Source organism: Symphodus melops (genome assembly GCF_947650265.1).
Source record: "Symphodus melops genome assembly, chromosome: 3".
Lineage (NCBI taxonomy): Eukaryota > Metazoa > Chordata > Actinopteri > Labriformes > Labridae > Symphodus > Symphodus melops.
In genome coordinates, this window is record NC_136693.1 from 6,938,389 (window position 1) to 6,950,774 (window position 12,386).

A 12,386-nucleotide genomic window follows, 5' to 3' on the forward strand; every position below is an offset into this window, starting at 1 on the left:
ATGTGAAATAGAGATCTGTGTGCTGACCCTCAGCCCAGCGGACCCCTGACTTGCGACCCTTGTGCTTAACCTCTGGCTCCCTGTTCCTGCAGCAGGGAGCCTAGTAGGATGTTTAGGCAGGACACTTGTGGAGAGACTTTTGAAGTTGGCTGAGGCTGGAAATTGGCAGATGATGGTGTTAGAGATGATGTCTCTCTTAATCCTCACTGTGTTGACTGCTCCATCCTCATGTGATTATAGTCCCACAACAGCGGCGTAATCCAGTTCAGGGACGAGATGTAGGACTGTATGGGAAAAAAAAAATTGATCTGTTTGATTCTAACTAATGAAGTAAAATGAGATAATAACACCCAAGTACATTTACAAAGTCAAATGTTTTTTTTTATTGATGCTGCTACCAAAATGATATCAGGTATTCCCCCAGTTTTTAACTTGATCTTGCGTACACTTTAAAATTACTTTTAATGAGCACATGGTTTTCTGTGATCATACAAATAAAAACTATTCCTGTAATAGGTAAAGACACTTTAAATATTACTTATTTATAAGTGCTGTTAAATTGCCTCGAAAACAATGGTCTTCTGGTCAGTATCAACATACAGAGTCAAACAAACTACACTGGCTCTTTTGTTTAAAAATTAGAAAATGAAATACTTACATGTGCTCAAAGTGATGACAGCAGTTTTGAGAGGTGCATTTCTTTTCAGCTGAGTTTTGATGTGAACAAACTTAGTTCTTAACCCCAGTATTACAGAAAATCTTAGTAAGCTTGGAGCTTCTGTCAGTTCCCATGGATGTCTCCCTGATTCTGGCAGGCTGACTCTGGGCATCTTCCACTGTCGCTGTGCACTCTTCTTAGATAAATGCCTCTTGCTGACCTCACTTGAGAGCAATTAGATCCCAACCAGTCAGCTGTCCCTGGCTGAGATGGAATGGAGAAACACCCTCTGCCTGCCTCTTGCTGTCACTCACCCACCGGACATGAGAGGGAGCTATAAACTCTTAAAACAGCAGGCTCTTGTGGTATGCACTCCTAACTACTTAAAGAACATTTGCATGCACACTCACCTTTGAAAAAGTTGCTACAACCTCACTGGTGTTTCCAAGAAACAGCTTGCACTTGAATATGTTTGCTTTGCTCAATACAGATAAAATAGTGGCTCACGTTTACCTAAGGGGTAGTTAAGATATACCAAAGTGGTAGTTAAGATATTTGATCTGATGACAAAGTTTAAAGAATTTATCCCCTGTCACTTAACACGTCATAATTAATTAGCGGTTTTACTTAGCTGTACTGAATCATTGTTTAAGATGTATTAACTTAAAGTTATGGCTGACAGGTATGCATCTAAGGGGAAAGAAACAGAGGACCAAACTGCTCAGAAGTAGTCGTCTCAGTGTCATGGGTCATGCACTCTTTCACTTTTCATGTTTGTATTTAAAGTCACAGTTTATTGCCTTACATACCTGGCCTTTCCTTGGACTCACTACTTCAAAAGTTTATATGGGCCCTAATAACTTGCTCCCCTGGGGAGGTCAGGGCTGCTGGCCTGAGAGAGAGGGACTTCAGGCCGCAGCAGGTCTCCTTCTCATCTCTGAACTGGGGGTCATAAAGACCTGATCTATTAGGTGTCACTTGGCCTGTTGATCTGTCCCTTCTATCACCTCAAACAGAACAAAGCATCAATTGTGACAGCTAATATACCATGGAAACAGTTGTTTTTAGTGAATGCAAAATCCTATGTTTGTCATAATAGATGTTGACATCAAAAGAGATGAAGTTCCTGGACATAATGTGTACGTCATAATTCAATTCATTTTATTTGTCCCTGGGGGGCAATTATATATACATGTGTATGTATACATGACTTAATTTGATCGCTCAATTAAAAAAATCTCCTGATTGTCAGAACTTCATTAAATAATTGTCCCAAAACTGCCAACTAAAACTGCCAACTCCTCGTGACGATTTGATTTGCTTGACTCGGGAAGCTGTTTTCAGGTGCAGGTAGCACCTGAAAGAGTCTGTCGAGGCTAATTGCTGCCAGGATAATAGTCCAGACCCTTATATATATATATATATATATATATATATATATATATATATATATATATATATATATATAAAAGTCAACAGTAGACTGACTGGGACTTCATTTCACTGGCCAAAAGGCCCTGCTTATGGGTTAGAACATTTTTTGAAAATACATGGACTTTTAGGTGGTAATGTTTCAAAACATTTGCTTACTGCCTTGCATAATCATCACAGTGCTTTAGATGGATATGATTACAAAACAGCTGACACACTTTTAGTAGAGAGAACAGCCTGAGGAGTCAGGAAGCCTTGCCCATCACCCTGCAGGAGTTTGTGGTTGGTTAAAAAGCCAGAAAGCACCAAGTTACCATTTTACCAGGAGGTAATGAACATGTCTTATGGAATTCTGTCTCATAACCCAATGAGGGAAAGATTGATTTTGGCAAGTAGATTTAAGTCAAAAAGCCTTTAATTATGAGTGCATTTATGTTTTGACCCTCACTTACTGTGTGGTCATGAACTCAAACCCAAAACAGATAGTAATAACTCTAGACCTGCAAATTGAGATAACCAGCAAGAGTTTAGATTAGAACTATTGCCCTAACCAACCAGATGTTCTTACCCTTGTAGACTTGTGTTTGAAACCTAGCATATCCTTGGTCAAGATTGGCAATACCACAGGATCTCTCAAGAAAACCCTGACACAGTGCAAGATGATGCCATCATGACTCAGAATAAAATGCAGTCTAAAATTGGTCATGATTGATGAAAGGCAATGCCACTCTGTGTCATGATACCAATCAGTATCCTCTCAGGAAAAGGTCACACATATCAGAAACACAACATTATGAAGTGTCCAACTTTTAAAGCGCTTGAGAAACACTTTTTTATCACTTAATCGCAACCCTCTTTTTGGTTGCTTAACGTTATGAAGCAAAGTCTGAAATATTTACAGCAATAATGATGAAATGTGATCCGCTGAAATACTGAACAATGTAAGCACTCACACAATCACATTGTATATCACAGAAAGAAAAGATATGCTTTTTTACCTTTTAACAGTATCTTGTAGCCCTGATTTTAAATAACACATCAAAACACATCTGCAGCCGTTATTTGTCTATTTCTTTTATGCTAGCTTTTGTCTTTGTATGGCTTTCACTGACCTTTCAAAATTATGACTTGGTTGTTTTTTTGTTTGTTTTTTTGTTTATGAGCAGCTGTAGCTTTACTTGTAGTAGTCATATTATTGATTGTTGTAGAATGACTAAGTGTAATAGAAGTGAAATTGTGCAGTAGTGCAATCACACAATGAGAGAATCATATTTGTCCGTGTGTGTGTGTGTGTGTGTGTGTGTGTGTGTGTGTGCGTGTGTGTGTGTGTGTGTGTGTGTGTGTGTGTGTGTGCTTTCTTGTGTGTGTATGCATATAGTGAAGTGTGCAGGTAGTTTGGTTTTATAGCCCAAATGGGTGCCTGCTGCTGTTGAAGGATCAAAGGCCCAGGACTGTCTGGAGTTTACAGTAGCTTAGGAAGTGCAGTGGCCGTAAGGCAAGCACACTTAAACATGCGTGAGGGAGCCTCTTTAATTCCCAATGACTGTACGCCTCACTCCCATCAGTCTGCCTCACTACTTTGTTTATCTCTCTCTTTCTTTATTTTACTGTCTGAGTTATTGGCTGTTTTGACAAGTGGAGGTCACGGCTTAAAATCTTACAACTTCTTTTATTTGATTCCCTTTGTTGAGTGTTTTGTTGGATGATGTTGTATGCAGTGGAGAATCTGTGAGGGTTTCGATGATTGTAGTGTGACACGCAAACATGCAAGCTAACCATGCACTCAAATCCTGTTCCAACTACAAATCCAGACTGACCTTCAGCTCCAGACTCTGAGCCTCGCTGTGTAATTGTCTGTTTCATCTCGGATAAACTCACAGTGGTATTATCAGATGGTCTTTTTACCTTTTTAGTATGACGTTTTTATTAGGCATGTGTTGAACTAGTCATGTGCCATCTTACTGTATCATTTTAGTAGTAATTCGTTGAGGCATAGTGGGCCAACATGATCGCATGCACAATAAATGAAGAAATGATTTACAATTTTCTAGACAAAATACACACAAACTCACTTTATCTGGTTAGGGCTGAATTGACAAGTATGTTTTTAAATATGTTTCAAATATCTCTCCCATGCAGGACAGGCAGGAATAATACCACATGAGTTATCGCTCTGTTGCATCTCAAGAACCTCTTGGAGTATTAGCACATGAGGCTATCCAAAATGTATTATAGTTTCCACTATTATTGCAGAGACATCAGCCTACGTGCTGTGTCTACTCTCAACACTCTAAAAGCATTCCTGCATAGAGAATAGCCTCTGTGTCTCTGTGTGTGTTTGCTCTTTACCCTGTCTTCTAATGATATCACTTGCATTTATGCTGGAAGAATGGATTATGTCTAAGGTCAGTCTATTCTTAGCTCTGTTTTAGACTGTTTGGGTTTAACTTTTGCTTTCTAAATTCCTTGATAATTGAGGATCTCTGGGGATGGAGCCTCACAACATTAGCTCCATCTATAAATAACTCTCTCACACATACACTCTTATAAACACAAAAGCACTGTGGTGCAACATGCATGGCAAAGTTTCGTTTTGTTTCTTTTTTTGCAGTTTTACCTATTTTAAAGCCAATACATCTACCGTATGATGTAGTTCAGTTCACTCAGCTCAAAAACAGAAGACTAAAATACTAGTTTTTATGGACTACTTTGACTTTGCAATGAATGTCCTGTTTCTTACAGGACCATATCTTCATAGGCCGAACGATTTATTTAATACATTCGAATCACATGAAATGAAAAACTGTTATGATAGAAAGATTAAAAATGTGCCACTTAACATCTCAAAGTTGGACTCCATATTTAAGTAGAGCTGACTTTTTTTTGTCTTGAAGTGTTTTATTGAAAATCGTTTTTCAAGTTGTATATTGTCTCACATGAACAACAGGCTTCAAAAGTTGAGGCGGTGCTCACCATTTTTAGGTAGAGAAAGAGTTACCGGGAAGCTTTATCTGTGACAGAGATACTCTTAACACCCCATGTCTACACACTGTCTCACAAATATGCATACAAACACTACACAAACTCTTGGTCTTTGAAGCTCCTCTTCCTGGGTCCTGATGACTCACTGACTGATAGTGCAGTAAAAAGGTGACACATAGTCTGAAATCAGGTTGTCATTGCTGTCTCTACCAGCTTTACGGCACATGACGGAGGTTTCTAATGTTTGTAGGTCATCCTAAATCACAGTTATTACTTGCAGGGACATCTTCTAAATACTACAACCTCAGCATGTTTAATAAAGTATCTTCCGTCAGACCTGACATTCACTCACACAGAGCATCGATGGCCACTTAGAATAAGTTGTAAGATCATCATGAAGATGGACTTTGCAGCATAAATCTGAATTCATGATGAACTATGTGAGAAAAGTCCATTCCTATATTTGTTTTTTTATAAAAAAGAATCAATTTGTTGGCAGGCAATACTTCATGATGTCGTGGGCAGAAACAGTGTGTTAGGACAAATGTAATGGGCCTTGTCAGAGAATGTGAACCAGTGTCATACTTCACTTGAGGGAATACTCTGATCCCATTTAATGCAGGAACAGCTGTCAGGGATCACAGTCTTAACTTCTCACTGTACTGTACAGTATCTGTTCACCTATCAGAAAAAACCGAGCTTGCTTATAAAGACCCACTCTTACGTCGTGGCTCTGAAGGAGAAGAGGTTCTAAAATAAGTGCTTTGAATGTACGAATTACAGCAGGAGACAGTTTACACTGGCACCTCTAAAGTGCTTGCTGTTTATAATTTGAAGCGTGTCTGTTCAAGATACCAGCTTCTTCCTGGGTATGGATGAATCGTTGCGTTTAAACTGCAGGTGCTGCTGAAAAAAATGTGTGCTGCATTTTATAAGGAAGTTATTGTGATCCCTCGGATAATATCGTAACTACTTCTGACAGGATCCTACTTTTGCCATTCTCCCTCAAGATGTGTTTATTGGCACATTTGTGTTTTTGGTCAGTGAACAAATAGCACACATCTCATACTGTGTGTATGTAAATATTTGTGTCACTACAGCTGTTGTTTTGTGCTTTAAGGCAGCAACTAACCAGTTTTATTTAATGTTTTTTTTAAAAAAGGAAACACACAATTTAACATTACTGACTGTAAGTTACCTTAAATTAGGCTTTTTCGTGTAGCTGTTAGGCACTGGCATGGAGCAAAAAGAGGTCAGGAGGCAGAAATTGATGCAAAAAAATTAAGTTGTTAATTTACTGACAAAAAATATCACAAAATAGCAAAAAAGAGTCTGCTTTTATACCAAGGCTTCACTCATCCATTAGGCTCAGGTGGCCTCACTCAGCCGAATCAGCCCACAGGCTGTAGCAGTGTAGGGAAGGTGGGGGCATGTGAAAAGACATGGGAAAGCCTTCTCACACACACACTCTGAGGACGTTTTTGGTTTATTACTGGGCTATGCAAGGATTACATGAGGCGACGCTAGCTTAAATGTAGCACATGTTATCCTGTAATTTCAATTCAACTGCTCCTGCAGTTCTACAGGTTGAGTCGTCATAGGCAAGACATTGAACCTATAATTGGTGCGTGAACGAGATTAAGTTAGATCCCAATGAGCCCCCTTGTGCTTGGTTTAGCCTCTGCCGTCAGTTTAAATGTGTGTGTGTGAAGATGTGAATTATAAGCTTTCAGTCATGTGATCCAAGATTTGGATCGGAGGCTTGGAGAGCTAAAAGGGTTCGGGTATAGTTCTGAGCACTTGCGACCCTTACACAGCGCACTAGACTTCACTTTAGTAATGTTAACTTACGTTTGGTGGAGAATCCTCAGCTTTAGTTTCGTATCATTGTGAATTATCACTTGGTTTACTTGCCGAAATGTTTTGAAGGTTGAGTTTGAAGAGTGAAAACTTCAAACTCTTAGGATTCTCACTGTTTTCATTCAGTGGCACAACAAGTTTGAAGGTTGTGGTTTGAGGGTGATTTCTCAAAGATTTGTGATGTATATTTTATTGTTTGGCACACATATTAATGAAGTGTATTCACAATAAATAACTGGTGGTTCCTTACACTAACAGTTTACTTTGCCATTCAACGTATTTATGTTTCCATCCATGTTATTTGTTATTGATGTTTTATTGGGGTTTTTTTGCCCGCTCAGCCAGTTGTTTGTATGTTTAGGTGATGTGGCCACATACATGGACCACTAGTCAGTACCTGTTAAGCTTCACGTCTGGATCTGAAACCCTAAACATCCACGGTACGCTTGTTGCTAAAGTAAACTGTTTATTGGAAAAATAGTCACTGGGAAAACCTTGAAAATTGTAAAAAGCCAAATTCCATGCCAAATTTAAAGTACCAGTTGAGGATTATGAGCACGGAGGTCTTCTAGTCTTTCACAGACTCTTTTCTGTCTTGCATGCTTTCCTTGTTCCGTCCCACGTTCTTATCTTAATTGTCACATGGTAAAAACATATGACCATATCTTGAAGTGTATTCAGGAATACTTGCTGCCATGATGTCAACATGGGTATTAGGTTGAATCCAAACAAACTAATTGAGATTATAATCACTCCCAGCAGTCATGTGTAACCTAAAGAGAGCTTTATTTCAAATATTATCTGAATTGAATACGTCAGATAACACTCTGTACTCAAGAGATTGCTGCCATGACCATTTCCAGAACCACAGTTGCTCTCCTCTTTGACACAAAATGCTTCCAGATGAATGTCTCATTATTCTCTCAGAGTGCCTGGATTACTCTCAGTCCTGTTTGTCTCACTTTGTTGTTTTTGCTCTGGCCATTGGCTCTTTGTCATGTTAGCCGTGTCTGTCTTTGTGTTTTTCTCGCCCTGCAGCTGTAGTGCAGACTGTTTTACAATTATAATAACATGTTGAAAACCCCTGCACGACATGCTTTTAAAAACAGAATAACAAATAGTGTGCTAATAAAATGCCATGGCTCGCCTAGGTGCAGAGCTTTACATTCTAATCTAATCATAAAAAGCGTTTGGTGGGAGACTTCAAACAGCAGGGGGCAGTGATAATAATATATGTCAGCTACAAACACACCAAGTGTATAAACTTCATGAAAACAGCCATGTGCGAGGGATCCACTGAGTTAAATGAACCACTTAATGAACCTGGCATGAATCTGGCTTTTTAACAAGTATGTGAAAAGGAGGGCTGGGGTTTAGAGGACACTTGTTATCGTGGGGGGTTTGATATCAGTGAAGAAATGTCCTCATAACATTTGCTTCATTTTTAGGATCTGCATTACAGTGCTGTGTTACTTAACACATTACAGCAACCTGTAGATCAGTGGAATAATCTATAACCAGGGGCAGAAATGTGTATCACATCACCTGCAAGTGTGAGCATGTGTGTCATTGCATGCAAGGAACAAACTGAAAATCACAGTGCTGTTTCGCTCGACTGGTGGAGTAAAATCCCAGGGCTCTTTTTTTTACAGGCTCAACCTTTTTTGAACAGAATGTGCACACCATCATTTTTATTTTAGTGACAAGGCACTAAGCAGAACAGGAAAACAATAGAAGAAGACACGTTTTTTGTTATTGGTCCCATTACCTTTGTGTGACGGGTTGTGTTTGAAAAGAAGTCAGTATGAGCAGGTTCGCAGAAAAGCAGAATTGTGCTAGTGTTACTGAACAAATTGCCTATATAATAATAAAGCCAGCTCCAGCATTTGCACAAAATATTTATTTACAGATTATATTCTAAAGTGTTTAAGCTCATTGGTTTACAGCTTTTACTCTCACTCTTCTACAGTATACAGCTGATACTGGACAATGCATGTTAGTAAAAGTTTTAGAGGCGAAAAATAAAATGGTGTGCCCCCCAAAAAATTTGCTTTAAAAACATAAACCAAAGCCAAAAAATAAACAAAGAAAGTGAACACTCTGTGAATCACTCATATGGAACACTTGAGTTGTTGTGTGGTTTTGAGGTTATTTTTTGACAGAGAGCGAGGCAGCGAGCGGAGACACCTCTAATGGGTCAAAGAGCACACATGTGCACACTCATCAGTTCTCCTTCACTTTTGTAAGCAGCGTTAACTTGTGACATTACAAAGCAGACAATAAGGACTCGCAATCATAATTAACCTCCCACAAGAAAGGCCGGATGAGAGTCCTTCTGGGGCAGAGCTGGTTTTGGGTCCATCCGAAGTCCTCTTTAATCTTCTCATAGCTACTGACAATAGTGGAGCCATAACCATAACACTGAGTCACTCAGCTGTTCATTAGCTTCTGAGAGGAATGTCTGTGTCATGTGTTATGACAGAAGATAAAAAGAGCCAGTATTTTGTGTTTTATTTTCATAACCCTTTTTACAAAAAAAGATGACAAGTTCATGGATTCGTTGGAGTCATGGCCACATATTCACACACAGCCCGAAGTTTATGCAAACGGTTTCACAAATCATGGAGCAAATCACATATCGTTCATCAAGTTTACATCCATTGCTTTCGACGCTGACCATAATCTCATTTGTATTTACATTCTTATTTACATACACATTTGAGTGGTAATCGGTCATGTAGCAGCAAATCATCAATGCACATGCTGCATGTTAGTGAAGTTTTCTGTTGCCGAGGCTTCCGTGTCCATATGATGTATTCATGTGGTTCCATTTCTGACAAGGAAAGCACTGCTGTCTGTTGCTTTTAGGTAACAGGGGTTCTCAATCTCTGTCGTGCCTCCCTCTCTGTCTCATTGTAAGGATGGATGTCTTTTTAATGGTGAGGGTGGGAGAGGCAAGGCAGAGCTGGAGAACAGGAGCTGATGTTGGAGGGAGAACAGACACATTACCCCTCTTTGATTTCCTGATAGTGGCTAACTCGCCAGGAAGTTTCCCTGTCTGCCACATGAGATTGGCCAAGAACTTGCTCGGTGATTAGACAATGATCTATACTAGTGTTGCTTAGTTTTTCTCCATTACTTTTGCCTGTCATCCCTTCCATCTTTTTTTTAAGTGTTTTTTTCACCCTGTTTTACGTCACTGTCTGATAATTATGGTGGAGAGGTTATGGGTCAGACTTCTTAGTGTTTCATTAAAGCTCTCTATCACCTGGGAAGCCAGCACTTGCAATACTGGGAGGAGAGTGTTTAAGTCAGACAGAGATGGATGAACTGGGTCGTTCGTGTGTGGAGCAGGTGTTGTCTAGAGGAAAGGGGCTTGTGCGTGTTGTGTATATGTGTTTGGGTGTGTGTGTCCAACAGAGACCCGTGTGGGGAAACATGCATGCGAAAGGCCAGACCACAGGCCAGAGGAAATAACTTTTGTGAACAGCGATGTCCTGAACTGGCCTGGTTTATAACCAAAGGTGTGCTGCTGTCATCCGCTCGAACAAAACAAACTGCTAAACATACAAGGGCGACATGTGTTTCTGTTTACCTGTGACATCTGTTGTTGGGAATTAGTCATAAAAACCACTTGAAACATTTACTTAACTGCCATTCTACTTACTAACAAAGCACGCATATTGGAAACAGTTAACATTTCTGAGTTAGTGTATTTAAACTAGTGAAATTAAACAATGATTTAATGTTTTGAATGTCATGTTGCATAATATTTAGATGATCTCAATTCAAAAGTTAAAAAGTTAAATATGATTTGGTGCACTATTTGTGTTTTTAATCACCGTTTTTATTGCCTGGTGTTGCATGTTCTTTGATGCTAGCACACTCATTAATATAATGTATATAATGAAGTTTGATATAACGTAATAAAAAATCAGTCACATTTTTTCTTGACATTTAATAATTCTTGATGATTTTTTTTTTTTTAATAGGCATCAGTCATTGACATTAGCTCCTGGTGTGAACAATGATGCACATGCTGACTGTTCTCTGTCTCTTCAAATTATCTTATGGTATATGTAAAAACAGCCTCAACATCATATTCTGTAATCAATTGTATTGTTATTGTATTGATTAAAAGTCCCCTGGCGGTGGAAAATATACATACATACGTGCCTTTAAATGTATTAACAATTAGAACAAGTTATCGAACAAGATATTATCCTTTGCCTTGCCGTTGTTGTGAGAGGATAATACTGGTCTGCTACTTTTCTTGTTCATCACTAAACTCCTCCTAGAAATTATATATATATATATATATCACAACGACTGACCCAGAAGAAAAAGTTCAAATTTCCTGTATGTCTTAATCCAATAAGTTAAAAAGGACATCATTCCTTCATTTGAGTTGACGACATGCTGAAAGGATGAAAACACTGAATAAACAGTCTTGGCCAAATCAGGGATAGCATGAGTATACAGATAAGTCCTTACCACAGGGCGTAGGGGCCTGTTTCACAATGTGCTTTCACTCAGCCCATATCTGGAGTTGCGTGAGAGATTTCCATATCTCACACACTCTTGTAAATCACAATTGAACAGTAGTAACTCAGAGAATGAACTCCAAACACGTCTGCTTTCAATTTTGGCCCAGGGGTCCTGCCAAGACTGGGGCAGGCTCAGAGACCACCCCTCAGCACAGATTTACTGGCCTCATCACCTCTTAGTACTGCAGGGAACGCCTGTCCTGCTCCCATCACTACAGGATGCACACCCCGCACCTCTACACCTAAGGGTGTTTGAAGTGTTATGTGTGCAGAGTCAGACATTTGGAAACACAAAAACACATTGATAGCATGCAAGCAGGAAAGAAAAAAACTCACGCAAACATGAACAGAATCAGCAATTTAGCTTTTTCTTTATTTACTTCTAACCTCATTTAGTTGATATTAAATGCAGATTTATTGTAATATTTTACATTTTAAGTTTAACATTTTAAATAGGTTTGGGGTTGTATTGAACTTCATTGTAAAACAAAAAAAACCCTTCTGGCTGGCCCTGGTGGCCTATTGGCTAGTTTGTGCAACCAGGCTATTCTTCTTGAGGCCATGGTTCGAACCTGACTGAGGGCTCCTTTTCGGCATGTCATCTCCCGCTCTTTCTCCCCGGTTTCCAACTCTATCTACTGCCCTTTCTAAATAAATATATAAAACGCCCCAAAACACATTTTAAAAAGAAATCTGAAACACATTGCGTGTTTCAGAAGGCTTCCTCACTCTGAATTTCAAAAATTACACAATTTGTGCGTGCCAGATAGTTATTTTATTTTTCTTCGAACCACTGCTGGCCTTACTCAGCAATTTGACACACTAGTTCACATCTAGGAGATTAAATACTCCCCCGTTCACATACTGTGATTTTGTAACATGGAATGCGTGCGATTCAGTTTCAGAGC